Genomic DNA, 17060 nt, shown 5'->3' with positions numbered 1-17060 from the left:
GGCTGATGCGCTGTGTGTGACCATAGAGAGTGCTGATGCTGTGAGGCTACTGGGAGAGAATGCTGGAAGGTCACCCTGCAGAAGGGAACTTGGGGTGACTCAGCGGTAAACTAGGGCTGGGAAAATTGTAAGGAGCAGGGTTGGTCAGTCATCTCTGTTCAGCCAGCCAGCAACAGGAACTTGATGCACATTCCAAAAAGGACATGAGCTTGAAAATGGGAAGAGAAGATCTTGCTTCTGGGAAAGCAGCTGTGAGGTATACTGGCCTCCAAGAAAGCCATGCTACCTGTCACTGAAGCCACATAGCCACCAGTGACACTAGGCCCACCTTTCAAAGTGAAATAATAGTAAACTTACAGAACCTGGCCTTACTGAAATGTGAGAGGTTCTGAGGCCAATGAGACAGACTGAGTTTTCCCAGATTTCCTAGAGAAATAGGAACAAGAGATGAACAACCAGTAAGCCACATGCCACCTAAGGTACGTTTACAGGTAGATTTTACCTGTAACAATTAGTGACAACAATAAGTAGTGGACACTTACAGAGGAATCTCAGGTCCCAACTGTTCTTGGTGAAAGCATAACCCAGGTTGATTCAAAAATATTTACTTGTAGGAAAAGGCAGAGAAAATGGCAGCCACTGCCTCAAGTGAAAAGGGTAGAGGCTGATGAAGAAATACATATTACAGGCACTAATGGCTGGTTGAACAAAAACCTCTACTCTTGCTCCCAATAAAATGATAGTGAAGGAATCTGTTCTTTAATGTACAAACTAGCAAGGATAGAAGAGAATGAAAGAAGAGACAGAGACATTTTGGTGGGGTGGAGAGAAGACACTCAACAATCTGACTTATATCATAGAATCTCCAAAAAGCCTCTGTAATTAAAGGCAAATGGACCTTCTGTGGGAAAGGGGTGCCCTAAAAAAGAAAGAGAATTGACTGGAAGTCTCTTTAGAAAATTGGATCTCCCACATCTCTTCAGCCACTCTGAACAGTTAGGAGGCTGTCTCTCCTCTACCCCCAGCAAAACACCTGGAGTTTCCTCCTCATCCACCCAGCCCTCAGAGTCTCTGTACATCAAGAACAGGTCAGGTGCCTTAAGTAAAACAGCGTGGAGGGGTTATGAACATCTGCACACTGAAGGCTGAGACTTCCAGCCTTCTTCTCCACTTACTTCTGATACCCCTGACAGGCAGGCTCTCCTTCAACCTCATGCAGACTGGAAGAGGTTTCTCAGAATATTCTAACCAAGTCAAGATGTAATGGCATCAAAGGTTCCCCCAAAGAGAGGTCCAGCAGATCCCCCAACAATGAAGCTGATGGTCAACAAGTCTGTCCATACCTGCAGCGTTTTAATCTCCCACTCTTACTCTAATAGAAGCAGAAAAACAATTTGAAATATGAGAAAAGGCCCCCCACGTGAGAGAGAGCTCTAAACAGTAAAAAGACAAGAATAACTTTTGCAAACTGAGTCTTGTGCACAAAAGGAGGAAAAAAAATAAAACGACCTCTCAAAAGACAGTAAGCAGGGCTGGTGGAATGGCACAAGTGGTAGAGTGCCTGCCTAGCAAGCATGAGGCCCTAAGTTCAAACCCTAGTACTGCCAAAAAAAAAAAAAAGGCATTTAGCAGCCCATGGAGAAAAGACCCTGGGTCCATAAAACAAAAACAAAAAATCAATAGATACAAAAAACATAAACATATATATATATATGTATTATACTGAGGAAGTGGAAGGGTTAGACAATAAAACTGAAAAAAAACTTCCCAAAAAGTAGTTCCAGGAAATAAAAACACAGAAATTACAAAAGAAAGTAAGAAAATTAGAGAGCTGGTCTAAAATATCCAATATCTGAACAAGAGTTTCTGAAAGAAACACCACAGAAAACAGAGGAAAGAAATTAGGAATGACATAATTCAAGAAAGTTTCCTTCCCTAAACTGAAGGATACATTTCCAGATTCAAAGAACCCAGCACAATGAATGAAAACAAATCCATACCAAAGCACAACATCATAAAATTTAAGGATTGTGGAGAAGAGAAAATTTATAAACTTTTGGAGAGGACACAGTAAGTATGCAACCTGTACACAGATGGCAAACAAAACTTGAGGAATCAGAACAGTTCTGAATTTCTCAACAGCAGTACCACAATTGAGAAAGCAATGAAACAATGCCTTCAGGTTTTCCATCCTAGAATTCCACACTCAGCCAAACTATAAACTGTCTGTAGAAAAAGAGATATTTTCAGGCATCTATGAACTCAGAAAGACAGACATCCCATGCATCCTTTTCCAGGAAGCTGTTGAGGACCTGCACTACTAAAACTAGGGAATCCACCAAATAAAGGAAAGTACCGGATACCAAGAGATCCAACACAGGACAGAGATAACAGAAATCCCCAGCATGCTGATGAAGGGAGGGCCTTAGGGTAACTACTATGTCCCATATGTAGAAGGCAACCACTCCAGATTGCAACAAGCCAAGAGGCTCAGGACTGACTTCTAGAGGGAAATGAAATTGACAGAGACCTGATACACTTCAAGGGAAGATTTAGAAAACTGGTCAAGAGTTATAGGTTAAATTGAGAAGAAGGATCAAATACAGTAATTATTAACACCAAGGAAAACAAAACAGTTGTGTTTGGCTTAGCTATTAATATTGATTTAGCCACTAATCAACATTCTGTTTTAACTGTTGCAAGGAAAGGAAACAGGGAAGCTGTGCAGTGTTGGGGGTTGGAGGGAAAATGAGCCAACTTATCCTCCTCCACAGTGGGAAGTCAACAGATAATGCTTAAAACTGAGAAACTCAGGAAGCATCAACTTCAAGCATTAAGTGCCAATGAATTCGCTTCAGGAAAGGGAGAAATGCAACTTGATTAAAATTTTAAAACTAAAAAGCAAAAGAAAACCACACAGGCTTCTCTGCCCACATATATTTATATTTGTTCATTCTTTCATTTCCCCAACCTCAACCTGTTTTGAAAAAACTTCTTGTCTCCTACAAACAAAAGAAAATGCAATTTTTCTACAGGTACTCCACAGTAGCTATCGTCATCTGAGCTCTGAGCTGTCAAATATGATGGGGAAATTAATAGCTATAATCCCATCCAAGGACTGGTTGGATCAGGGCAGAAATAAAAGACAAGCCCAGGTGAGGCAAATGTGGAGGTCCAGGCAACTACTTTGTTGTTTTCAACAAAGCACTTCTGATGACCTCATCACAGAAAATGGGATAATTTTACAACTGCCAAAGACCATGAGCCAATTTCTAACAGACTTGAATGTCCAATATATGACCCTAATCTAGCCAAAACAGCTGGCTCTCAGGACTTTTGATCTGGGCTCAACTTAGTTACTTCATTTGCCTGTAGTAGACCAGACAAAAAAAGGGCAGAGTAAAGACTATACAATGAGCATCAGGCTGAAGATCAACACCCCTGCTGACTCTGTGGACCAATCACCACAATAGGTGATTCTCCTTAAGGGAGGGGGGTCTGGGGAGGAATGGAGTGGAAGCCAAGGAGTTGGGAGAGCAGAGGAAGACAGGAGATGCACCAACCTAGTCAACCTGGAGGAACCTATAGTGCAGTTGGAGGCCCAAGGACCAGGCACCTGGTGTCCTGGAGGCCTGGAGGAAGGCAGGCAGGCCAGTAATTCTCCAAGCATAGACGTGAGCCAGTCACTACTCACAAACCCTCCAACCTCCCAATCAAGGGTCAACTACAGGGAGCAAAGATTGCCATTCTCTGAGCTTTACCTATAGTGTGATGAAAGAGAGCCCTTGAGTAGCCAGCTACAGAGAAAATAAGACCACCTCAAAACAGAATAAGGTAGGTAAACAGTTTGAAAGTGCTAGAGCACACATTAATATTCTACATTCTTCCCTACTGGAGAAGACTCAAAAATTCTAGGGCAAGGACCATGTGGGTCAAAGGCATTATCAATTAGAGCACAGCACTGATTTGCATGTGTTTACAACACTTGCCCTGTACAGTTCCACGAACCAGAATGTACACACCCTGTGGGAAAAATGAAGACCATTAAATAAACACACTACGGTAAGCATCCTGAATTGGCAAGAGTAGTAATATACTGATCAGATTAACTGGACTAAGGGGAAAGAACGTATCTTTTGTAAACACTGAAAATTTAACTAAATATTTAAAAATTAATATGAAAAATTATCCATACTTTTCTTTTTTGTTAATTGTTTTTGGTTTTGTTTTCTTTTTGAGACAGGGTTCCACTACACAGACCAGTCTAGCTTCAAACTCATATCCTTCCATCTCAGCCTCCAGGAGCCATAATTTTCTTTTCCCCATATAAAAATCATGGTATTCCATACCACACATGATTCTTGCAGGCTAAGGAGCTACCAGTGTCATAAACTAAGCTGTTACATCTCAAAATTTATTTGGGAGACCTACTGGAGTATTGGTGCTTATTTTTCCCCCTCCCCAGCTCTGTAGGAGAGAATTATCTAGAAGGGAGTAAACTGTCAGAATTTCCTAAGAGGAAAATGGACACTCAATGGAAAAACAGAGGGCATATGTTCAAAACGTATAACTATTTTGGATAGCCTTCAAACCCACTTAACCACCAGTCATCCTGTTGTTCCAACTTAACACTGAGATCAACTTTTCTAATTAAATATACCACCTTCCAAAGACTGGCAAGAGATCAGATCGCTCCAGAGCCTGATATTCAGCACAGCATGTCTGTTATTCGTCCATGCGAGGAAAAAAATGTCAAAAGGAATTTTACAATCCCAGGAAAAGTGCACAATCCTGAGTCAAGGCCCTAATTTTTCCATATAGTCTCCAGAGCCCCTGTTTTCAGGTTCAAAAATCATCTCCCAGAAAAGAAAAGGAAAAAAAAAAAAGAACTTTATGAAATGAGGCACTCGGACACGAGCAACTAGACTCTGCCAACTTTCAATCAAGGCAAGTCAGAGAGGCGAATCAACCCTGTCGCTGAGCTGGGAAGGGAACTCGAGCGAGTGGCCTGGGCCGGGGACGCCAGGAAAAAGGGGGCGGATGCCGCTTATGAGAGCTCAGAGTTGGAGCCCATTAGCCCGAAACGCTGCAGCCGCCAGGAAAGCGCGGCCGCACGGGGACGCGCACCTGTCCTTTCTTCCCGGACCGAAGGGGACCGGCCCCTCACCTGGCATACAGAGCCCACGCTCCCCGAGATGCGAAAGGAAGAAAATCCTTCCCCGTTCCACGACAGTCGGTCTCTGGGCCTGTGAGAGCCACCTCAGTCCGTGCGCACCCGCGTCCCGTCCCTCCCCTCTCGGAGTCCGCGGTCCCAGGATGTCCCCAAGCCTTACCTGGCTAGAGCGCGCCCGCTGCGCCAAGCCGGGGACAGTGCGAGGTCTGAACCGCGCGGCAGACTCCGAGACTGACGCCCGCCGTCCCCGCCCCCGATCGCCCCGCCCCGCCCCGCCCCGCCCCGCCCCATCCTGAGAGCTCCGCCCCTCCGCCCCGTCCTGTCCCCGATTGCTCCGCCCTTCTGCCCCGCCCTATCCCTGATCGCTCTGCTCTCCCCGCCCCGCCCCATCACTAAGAACTCCGCCCCGACCCCCCGATCTCTCCGCCCCCCGATCGCCCCGCCCCGTCCCCGAGAGCTCCGCCCCTACCCTGCGGCCCAGGGCCACAGGTTCCCACCGCCCTGCAGCGAATTCAAGACCAAGGCGGGAGTAAAACGCTAGCTCTCGCAGCCGGAGTTTCAAAGAGCTGTTCATGCATTCTCTGACGCGGCTTTGGGGCTCCCTAGACCCGAGATTCCCATCCCAGGAGAACCGACCCATGGGGTCTCGTACATCCCCGGCTGGAGGACTCCTAGCAGTGCCACCTGGGGGTGACTGGGAGCCCTGTCTGAACGAGAAATTGCACCTCCCCTTCTGCTAAGCGGTGGGGGACCAGGGATCTGAAGCGGTGTCCTGGAAGGATGCAAGGTGTTTTTACCAAAAGAATAAGTCATTTTATTGGCAACCCAGAGGCAATAATGTGACCCTATGTACGCTATTAACGTATTAGCACTTCATTCGTGGAGAGGAGAAACATTCTCGTAAGACTCACTAAGTACCAGGCGCTGTTCTGGGTACTTGTATCAAAAATTCAATGAAGTATATATTATCAAAAGCCCATAGATATGGTGAAAGTCAAGCAGGCAGAAGTTACATAATTGCCTAATGTCACTCACGGGGTAAACTGAGAAGCTGAACTTCAAACCCTGGTCTCCTTGTGAATCTTGGCTTTTAACTAAACAGTGCTGTCCGGAATCACCACACTGGTGTGCTCATTGATGCCATGAACTGTCACAGGCCTGGGAATCCAAAGCAGAGCTCTGTCCTCAGGGAGTTTTATTTTATACGGAGAAAGATGGTAAGTAAAATAAATGAAACCATTTCACATGTGAGAAGTGTCTTGATTAAAATAAAGCAGGAAGCTTGGTCCTCCAAGCTTCTGGGGAATGTGACAGTGGAGCTGAGATCTGAATGATGGGACAGGCAGCGAACCTAAAGATGAAGGTAAGGAGATGACAAGTTCGTTAAAAATCATCATACCAGGGCTCCGGAGGCTACATGGGAGGCTGAAATCAGTAGGATCATCGTTCCAGGTCAGTCCCAGCTGGAGCAGGGAAGGGAGAGTTAGTGACACCCCATCTCAACAATCCAGGCAGTCATGGGCAAAAAATGAGACCTTGTCTCCAAAATAACCGGAGCAAAAAAAAAAAACCTGGAGGTGTGGCTCAAGCGGTAGAGCTCCTACCTTGCAAACACAAAGCCCTGCGTTCAAACCCCAGTTCCCAAACAAAACAAAACAAAACACAACCACCCCAAAAAAATTTAAGGGCCAGAAAGGTTTTAAGTTTTAAGGACATCTATAAAAAATCATACAATTGGTTAGGAAAGAGGGGGATGGGAAGAAGGCACAGAACTGAACTTGAATGGAGGCCTTCTGATTCCAATCTTCTTTCACTCCAGAGAAGGCATTGACCTGTACTCTGAATGAATCTAATTCATTCCTGTGATCACCTACCTGCCCTACACTCTCCTGCCTCTTGTACCATTCACATGCTTGTTTGGACTGGTTAACATAATTTTCCCCAAAAAAAATTGTTTGGGGGAGGTCTTGAGCACTCTGAAACTGTATGCAATAAATGGAATGTGTGTGCAGAGAGTGAGCTATAGTTATACAATTATACTAATAAAGTTGATTTCCTCCCAAGAAAAATGCTCATATACATAAATGGGAAGACTTAGAATTTGTATGATATTGACTGACACCAAAAAGGTAAGAACCACTGCCTGTAGGGTTAATTGATAATTCAGAGACTAGAACGACTGATTTCCAATCACTTGGTCTGTTCTCCCTGAATGACTCTGGTAGCTCAAATTTTTAACTTAATGTAAAAGAGGCTTTTGATGCTTATGAAGTCTGATTAAAAAGGCAGCAAACCCAGACCTTCACATACCTCTCTCATAAAACTTAAAATTATAAGAGAAAAAAGGTTTATATAATCCTCCTCCAATTCTTACTAAAACTAAAAAGTCCGTATCTGTAAACAAAACATCTAGATCAAAATAATTCTTAATAATAGTTCAGGTAATTTCCATAACCTTATACTGTTTCCTAAGAAATGCATTCAGTGCCCTATCAATTAAACAATTCAAGTAGGTGTTGCAACAGCATGCCATCCACAGATCATGGAGTAGAGAGTACTGGCTACAGTTTTTAGCAGAATATTATCAAAAAGACAGTACCTTGCATGCCTGTATGAAAGGTCATAATGGAACCCATCCTTAAAAATTGCAAAGAAAGATTTTTGAAAAATGAGCAGGGAAGGGGGATAAGAAAGAGTAATAAAGGGGGTGAATATTATCAATGTAAATTGTATGCATGTATGGAAATATGATAATGAAAGCCCCCACCTTGTACAATTAATATGTGCTAATAGAAATGTGGAATAAAAAAAGACACAAAAAGACCATTAGAGAACCTCAGCTACATCAATGAAAAAGTGGTAAAACTGAACTCAGAATGTGGCTGGCTTTATTTTTCAGTTTCGTCTTTATTACTTGTCTGTTATTTCTTATGTGAAAACAGACACAAAGTTGGGATCTACATCTACATAATGCAAACTTTTCATGTTGGGTCCCAGACAAAGGAAGAAATGTGGTGGTGGGCTTAAGATTTCTTACTCTGTCTCCAAGAAGCTTCAAACAGCATCGTTGCCTTCTTTATGTTCATAAAATTGTGGTACAAAAAAAAAAAGACATTTACAATAAACTTCTTGGACACAAGGATCTTCCTTCTTATAGGATATCGCCATGACTTCTAAAAAATTTAAATGCTCAAGATCAGAGTGACATAATTTCAGTTCCTCGAGAGAATAAAATACCTGTTTTTAACCTGCATGTAGATCCCACAGGCACATAAGCAAGAAAACATACAGACCCAAGCTGGAAGGTTTGTAAATAATCCACTTTTTGTATTTGGAGCTTCTTGCACTCTTTTTTTTGTAAGTCTTTGGCTTCCTTTTTGTAACCTTCTTCCCTACCAAAAAGGAACCTGGAACATGTCCCAGATAAAGAAGACATATTTGACGAATGAATGATACAATGATGAGAGTAATACAGATCTTATCAGTCTTGTATGGAGAGTCTGATCCTACCCAAAGATGACTTCATTGCAATGATATGATATGTCTGCCTCTTTCCATCATGTACTGAAAGTAGTTGCTTCTTTGGAACTAACTACATAAAAGAAAGGGAAAAAGTTTTCATTGTTGGACATAGAATTAATAATCATACTACCAAGAACAGTTGCCAAATAATTCAAAAGAAATAAAAAGCATTATATACAAAATATGCTTATAAAAGTATAATATAGTTGGGTATGGGATGTATGTTTGTAATCTCAGCACCCAGGATGCAGAGGCAGGAGGGTCAGTCTGTGCTACTTAGAGAGTTCAAGGTCGGCCTATGCTACATAGTGAAACCCTGTCTCAAAAAACCAAGGGCTGGGGATCTAGCTCAGTGGTGAAGTGCTTACCTAGCATGCCCTGGTTTTGACTTCCAGCACTGCTAAATAAATAAATGTATAATGATAAAATAAATGTCAAATATTAGGGAAATGTTTAAGCTACATATATATATGTATGTATATATATATATATATATAGTGTAGAATGTCAGGCTATCATTAAAAATATTATGTATATTAATAAAAATTAAAGTGGAGGAAATCTTATGAAGACTTTTATATGGGGGGAAAAAAAGTAGGACATAAGGCTTTATGTACCCTGTGATTGCAACCTGATTGTCAAAGAATAAGTTTGTATTGTCTTAAGCCAATCAGTTTGCACTAGTGTGTTCCAGCCCAATAGAAAGCTAACTTATGGGTTTCTTTCTCACTTACATATGAAGAGTCCACATCAGGCTGGGCATGCTGTGCCTCAGAGTTAGGACCCAAGTCCCTTCTATCTTCATGTAGGTGAAAGAACCTAGAGGCAATCTGAATATTTCCAGTGACTTTCTAAGGACTCATCACGTGCCTTTGGGCCAGGTAGTCACCCATGTCAGTGTTTCTCAAGCTGAATGAAGTATGAATCCTTTTGAAACAAAACATTTTCATTATAATTCATTTAGCTAGGCATATAAAACTACTTATGCATTTTATATATATAAATAACACACAATACATAATTAGAGCCAAAATAAGTTCAAGCAATGCTATAAAACTATTGAGACCACACACCCCCACTCTATGGGGACATTGGAAGTCATGTGGGTAACAGTAACAATGCAGTCCCATCCTTCCCAACCAGGGAGGTATCAGTAGCTGAGCGACAAAATGAAACATCCAAGCCTACCCAGCAGTGATGAAGAGGAACTACCCCAAGTGTCAATGAAGACAGAGTAGGAAACTCTGCCCTCATCTGGCAGGAGATAGTAAAGATGACCTGCCAAGGCAATGTCAGAAGTACTAAAATAAAAGGCCTAAATAAAACCTAGGATCTAATAATATACCATCCAAAATGTTTTGGTTCCCATTGAAAACAACTCACTATTCCAAGAAATAGGAAGATATCAAATTGAATGAATAAAACCGTCTTTAGATACAACACCAAGGTGACAGGGATGTTAGAATTACTTGACAAAGATTTGAAATTAGTCATCTTAAAACTGCTTCACTAAGCAATAACAAGCATGCTTGAAACAAAGTAGTCTAAGAGAGAGAGAAAGAATCAGTAAAAAAAAGAAAGTCTCACAAAGGAAATAAAAAGTATAAAAAAGAAACAAATGAAAATGTTAAAACTGAAAATACAATGTCCAAAATTAAAAGTCCATGAATGGGCTTCACCAGAATGGAGGGATAAAGGGAAGAATCAGTAAACTTAGTTTCTAGAGCAATAGAAATTACCAAATTTGAACAACAAAGGTAAAAAAAGAAAATCAATGACTAGTCCTATGAACTATAATAGAAGAGTGGCCATTGAGTCATCACATTCTCAAAAGAGGAAGAGGGCAGAGCTGAAAAAGTATTCAAAGAATAATGGCTGAAATTTTCCATATTTGGCCATAGACACAAACCAACAGACAAGGAAGTAGGGTAAACCTCATACAGGATAAACACCAAGAAGTTCACACTAAGACACATTATAATCAAACTTCTTTGTGTTACAGATAAAAAAGAAAAATCTTGAAAGCAGTAAAAGAAACATGACACCTTACCTGTGGGGGAGAAAACAGTCTGAATGTCAGCAGATTTTTCATCAGAAACATTGGAGATGTAAGAGGTATGGCATTTTTTGAGTGCTGAAATAAAATGACCTTCACCCACTCCAAAATTCTATATCTAGCCAAAATATCCCTCAAAAATGAAAGACAACTCAAGATATTCTCAGGTAAAAGAAAATTAAAAACACTTATCATCAGCTGATATACCCTAAAAGAATGGCAAAGGAAGTTCTCTAAACAGAAAATAATCAATCAATGAAGGAATCTTCAAATACTAGGAAAGAAGAAAGAACACAGTAAGCAAAAATATAGATGGGTATATTAAACTTGCTTTTCCTAAATTATAATAGATACTTGATGCAAAATTATAACACTGAGCGGTGCTAAAAATATGCAAAGGAAATATTTATATATTTATTTAGTTCGTTTTTTATTTCCTTTATTCATATGTGCATACAATGATTGGGTCATTTCTCCCCCCTTCCCCTTGCCCCCCCCTTCCCCCAACCCCTTTCCACTCCCCCCCACCCTCTCGTTTCCAAGCAGAAATGCAAAGGAAATATTTAAGGCAATTATAAATGGGGACCACATTCTGGATCATAAAACAAACCACAATAGATTTGAACTGATTGAAATCTCATACAGTGGGCTCTCTGATCACAATGAAATAAAACCAGAAATTAAAAACAAAAAGATGATGGGCATATCTGCAAACAAATATTTGGAAATTAAACCACGCACTTGGAAATAATCCATGGACCAAATAGGGAAATCTTAAGGAAAGCAAAAACTACTTTGAATTAAATAGAAAGGAAAATGCAGCATGTCAAAATATGAGAGATACAATTAAACAGTATTGAAAGAAAATTTTATAGCAGTAAATGCATGCATTAGAAAGAGGAGAGCTGGTTGTTCTCATTTTCTCTCTAGAGATAACTCACTTTTGGTCTGTTGCAAGTATATTTCTTTCCTAATAAACTTTGCCATCATTTTCACTACATTTCCTTGTGTTGCCTGAATTCTTCTCTTGCCAGAATGAAGGATAGAAGCAGTATGCTATCGCTTATGCCTCTGACCAAAAGAGAAGTAAACCTGTCAGCCACGACACACAGCTTCAGAGATGTGATCCAAAACATGTGTTCTGGGACATGCATTTCATCATGTATTCAAACTGAGCCCCTGCACTCCCCTTTAAAAAGTGGACATTTTCTCTCAGAGCTGGGAGGACAGAGCTTTGAGAGGTGGACTCTCCCTGTCCTCCTCTCTGTCTGATGAATAATAAATCTTACTTCCTTTTCCTCAAAAAAAAAGGAAGAAAAAAGAAAGAGCAAAGTTTCATATGAATAATCTACCCATTGTAAGAACCTAGAAAAAAAAGAGCAATATAAATTCATACCAAACAGCAAGAAGGAAAGGACAAAGATGAAACCAGAAATCAGTCAATTAAAAACAGAAAAGACAATGAAGAAAAAATCAATGAAAAAGCTGCTGTTGTTTTTTTTAAAATCAATAAAATTGACAGACTATCAAAAATAAAAAGGGAGAAGACCCAAGCTATCAATGTTAAGAATGAAACAGAAAGTATTTCTAGAGACCCTTCAGAAATCAAAAGAGTAATAAGAGCACACTGCAAACACATCTACACATAAATGTAGATGGACTCAATCAATTCTTTTAAAAGCACACACTGTAACAACTAATATGAAATAAGCTGAAAACTCTTGTAAGCATTCAAACGTCTTCAAAGAAGACCAGAATATTGTAACACACGTTTAAAGAAGAATAAGCTTCAATTTTTCACAATCTCTACCAGAAAAAAAAAGAAAAGGAAAGGGCTCTTTCCAGTTTATTTTATGAAGCTGGTATAACCCTGATACCCAAATCAGAAAAATACAGTACCAAAAAGGAAACCAGAAACTATGATCCAATATCCCTCATAAATACAGGTTCATGAGTATAATAAAATACTAGCAAATAAAATTCAGTAATACATTAAGAGAATTATACACCCTGACCAAGTGGGGTTTATTTGTTTGAAAACAAAAAAATTGCGCTGTGAAAAACAATTTGCATTTCCTCAAAAAGTTAAACATAGAATTATCCTACAACCCAGCAATTCCACTTTTAGATATGCATTCTAAAGAACTGAAAACAGGTACTTAAACAGATACTTGCCCCTGAATGTTCACAACAGCATTATTTGTAGTCACCAAAAGAAGAAACAACTCAAATGCCCCTCGTCTGATGAGTGAATAAACAAAACGTATTCTATTCACACAATGGAATATTATTCAGCCATAAGAACTGATACATGCTACCATGTGTATAACCCTTAAAAGCATTATGCTAAGTCAGGCACAATAGGTCAAATGTTGTATTGATTTCACTTACAAAATATGAAATACCCAGGATTTGTGTTTCAACAGAAACACAAAATTGGTTACTGATTCCCAAGGGATGGGGTAAGAGTAAAGGAACTTGGACAAAATGTGAATAAATATGGGTTTTCCTTTTGGAGGGGAGAGAGAGATGGAAAGTTCTGGAATCAGTGGTGATGGTTGCATGACATAATGAAAATACTGAAAATTACTAATGTTTGTGCTTTACAATGGTTGGTTTTGTGTTGTGTGAATTATAACTCAATTAAAAAAAAGTTTGCTTTCAGAAGTATCCTGTTAAGAAAATGAAAAGAAAAGCTATATACTGGTAAAAAAATTGCTAGTCATATATCTAGCAAAAACTAATATCAAAACTATATAAAGGTGACCTGGAGATGTAGCTCAGTAGTAGAGCACACACTAAGAATGTCCTGGGTTCAATCCCCAGCACCAAAAAGAAAAAGAGGAAAAAAAGGACCAAATGAAGGGGTCTTGAAACTCAACAGCAAAACAAACAAACCAAACAAACAGTCCTCTTAGAAAATGGGCAAAAAGCATGAAGAATCAAGAATAGACAGCAAAATAAACACCTGAAAAGATTTTCAACATTGTCAAACACTTGGCAAATGCAAATTAAAACCACATTAAGATATCACTGTACAGTTATCAGAATGGCTAAAACAAAACCTAGTGACACCAAATAGTATTATTAACGTCAATACCCTGACTGTGATACTGTACTAGAGATTTGCAAGTTATCATTGAGGAAAATTGGGAAATACAAACTCTATATTATTTCTTACAAATGCATGTAAATCTATAATTAAATTAAAAGTTTATTAATTTTTTTGAAAAATTGATGACTAATAAGGACAATAGCCACTGTTTATTGAGTGCTTTGAGTTAGGTACAAGTCCAAGCCCTTAGTCCAATATAATCATCCCAACAACACAGTGATACGGGAAGAATCACTAATTCCATTCCATAGACAAGAGATTGAAAGTCAAAGAATAGTTAGATAATTTGCTTAAGACAGGGTTAGACATCGATTCCAGGGAAGAGAGACAAGTATAGTTTCTTTAAAAACACAGCCTACTCCAGGAGGAAAGTAAAGATTGGCTGTGTTTCCAGCCAGTTGAGATGGACTCTTTTATTTCACCTCTGAATTCATCCAAATCTGAATTTTTGGACTGGGCAGGAGAAGGAAGGCATGGCTCAAGTGGTAGAGCACTTGCCTAGCATGCAGTGAGGCCCTGGATTCAACCCCTAGTACCAAAACAAATTAAAAACCAATCCAAATTTCCAGTCCCTTTATATATATGAATTTGCTCCCCACCCTTAACTCCTTCAAATGCAACTGTGATGGACTGAATCATGCTCCCCCAGATCCATAAGTTAAAGCCCTAAACCCCAATATGATTGCATTGGTAGATTGGGCCTTTCAAAAGGAAATTAGGGTTAAATGAAGTCACAATTCCACAGAACTGGTGCCATTCTAAGAAGAGTGTACACATAGGGAAAATGCCAGGTGACTCAAAGAGAAGTCAGTACGTGCAAGCCAGGAAGAAAGTCTTAAGTGGAACCAAACACCTTATCTTGGACTTCTAAACTTCCAGAACTGTGAGAAAATTAATTTCTCCCAGATTGTGATATTTTGTTTTCGTAATTGCCACAAACTAATACATCCACCCTCAACAGATAGAGGACAAGGTGATGGAGCTGTACATTATTCCATCATCAGTCCTTCAAGTAGATAATTGTTTTGTTTTGTTTTTGAGACAAGCTCTCCATATGTAGCCCATGCTGGCCTCAAACTTGTGATCTTCCTGCCTCAGTCTCCTTAGTGCTGGGATTATAGCCATAAGCTACTTCATCTGACTCTTAAGCAGACAATTCTGAAAGGGACTTAACTATGCTGCTCGAAAGGTTTCAGCAGGCTCAGGGCCCTGTTACCCCATGTATTGACATCCATAATCCACAGAACGCACTCACATTGGGTTTTCCTCCCCACTGTCTCCTGTTGCTTAGGATCTCCCTAAGTATACTGTCAGGACATAAGACCTTTTTCAAGCTTTTCTTTTGGCATGCCCGACCCCCATCCCCAGACTACAAGTAGGATCTGGAGTTTGGAAGGATTTCTAGGAAATGCTGTTCTCAGGGCCCCACTCATATGCAGCAGCCAAGATGTGTCCATAGCTCCTCCAAATGAACTCAGAGATGCATCAAGCAATTTGAACTTCGCTCACCACAGCCCCATCCACCAGGTTACCAGTGACCAGCAGTCACATCAGAGAAAAGAATCAATGGGAATGAAGTCAACATCTGTCCAAGGACTAAGCATGGGGCCCTTCCCAAAGTTCCTGTGGCAGTGTAAGCCTGTGATTCTTGCATGATTCCATGAAGGTAAGTAGAAGGACTGGAATAGTAACTTAGATTGGATTTCTGGCCAGGTAAATGGATGAAGGCTCAAAGCTAATGACTAGTTATACTAGTCATGTAAAAAATTGAGAGCAAGTCATGTATCCTGCCATTTTGCAGAAATCTCTGTATTGAGGTGCTCAGCCAAATAAATCCCAAATTAAGGACATTTTGTATTGCCTGTATTGCAATGGCAGAAAATTTTGCCTCTTCTGATCACTTTTCCCCCAGAACTAATTTAAACACAACAGAAATAAAGGACTTATCACGAACTCTCTTTGGTTGTGCTTGCTTTTCTAATATGGCATGTTATTTCATGTTGCTGATTATATAACATGATGTCCAAAAACTGTACTTCAGCCTAATTATTGGCTTCTGAACACTAGTGGGAAAAAAGCCCCTCGGAAAATTTGGCCTGCCATATTGTCATGTCATTAGGAAGTATGCTAGAACTGATGACAATCCTCTTTTTTAAGAGGTAAAAGTTAACATCCTTTTATTTAACTTCTTCCCCTATTTGCCATTTTTTAGTCTCTGTGTTTTGAAGTTTTCAGATACAAAGTATAAATTGTCTTGCGTGGGATTTCTTTTTAATTACCTGCAGGATTTCATGAAATTAGCACTGACTATACAATTACCTTGCACCTCACTGGGAGATTCTCAGCAAATTGTCAAGTAGGTGAATAAATTAATAAATTTCTCTCTGTGGGAGAATATCAATTAATGATATTTAAAATTGTCTTTATCCTACATAGCTGAGGCTGTTTTCCTGCTCTTTATAATTTCCTGTATTGTTAACTTTATTTCCTGTATTATTAAATTTAACCACAAAAAATAATCTTAAGATTTGTACCATATCTAAGTTCTTGAACATTCTTCCTTAATAATGCAATGTGAGTCCTGGGGGGTTGACCAAAACATCCAAAAGGAGAGCTCAGGATATCATCAACTCCTCTCATGGATCTCAAGTGTAGGCACTTTCCTATTGACACTTTGGTGTCAATAGGAAACTTAGAAAAGACACAGTGCAGGACAGAGAAGTGAGCTTCTTCCCTTCCTTGAATGACACTGATATACATATATGAAGTAGAAAAGTTAAGGATTCACAATAAAAAACCAGAAAATAATCATATATATGGTTTTATTCAAAAAAATTTTTTCTCAGTACTGGGGCTTGAACTCAAGGCCTACACCTTGAGCTACTCCACCAGCCCTTTTTAGTGGTGGGTTTTTTCGAGATAAGATCTCATGGACTATTTGCCTGGGCTGGCTTCTAACTGTGATCCTCCTGATCCCTGCCTCCTGAGTAGCTAGGATTACAGGTGTGAGCCACCAGTGCCAGGACTCAAAGAATCTTAAATAAACCATCACATTGATTTTGGTACAAACTTAAATTGCCATATTTACATATTCACAGATTTACCTCTACTATTGTATTTTTTAATTTACTCACATTTTTTCACTTAAATAAATCTACTTAGGAAACTTCAGGAAGCTGAAAGTGCAAAATTCT

The 17060-nt window shown here is 39.8% G+C and overlaps 1 protein-coding gene across 8 annotated transcripts in view; it reads right to left on the bottom strand.

The window, feature by feature from the left end:
- Tec (tec protein tyrosine kinase) overlaps positions 1-17060 on the bottom strand; it is a 174264-nt gene that overhangs the window by 133643 nt on the left and 23561 nt on the right. For 7 of the 8 annotated variants that reach the window (XR_012435812.1, XM_074042302.1, XM_074042306.1 and 4 more), the window contains exon 1: positions 5334-5415. The exons of the other annotated variant lie outside the window; for it this stretch is intronic. The gene's annotated coding sequence lies outside the window, so the exon portion shown is untranslated. Of the gene's footprint in view, positions 1-5333; positions 5416-17060 lie in introns of those variants that run through there. 8 annotated transcript variants of the gene reach the window in all.

The sequence above is a fragment of the Castor canadensis genome, chromosome 9, assembly GCF_047511655.1.
Source record: "Castor canadensis chromosome 9, mCasCan1.hap1v2, whole genome shotgun sequence".
NCBI classification, from domain to species: Eukaryota; Metazoa; Chordata; class Mammalia; order Rodentia; family Castoridae; genus Castor; species Castor canadensis.
This window is presented reverse-complemented; position numbering and strand designations above follow the sequence as displayed.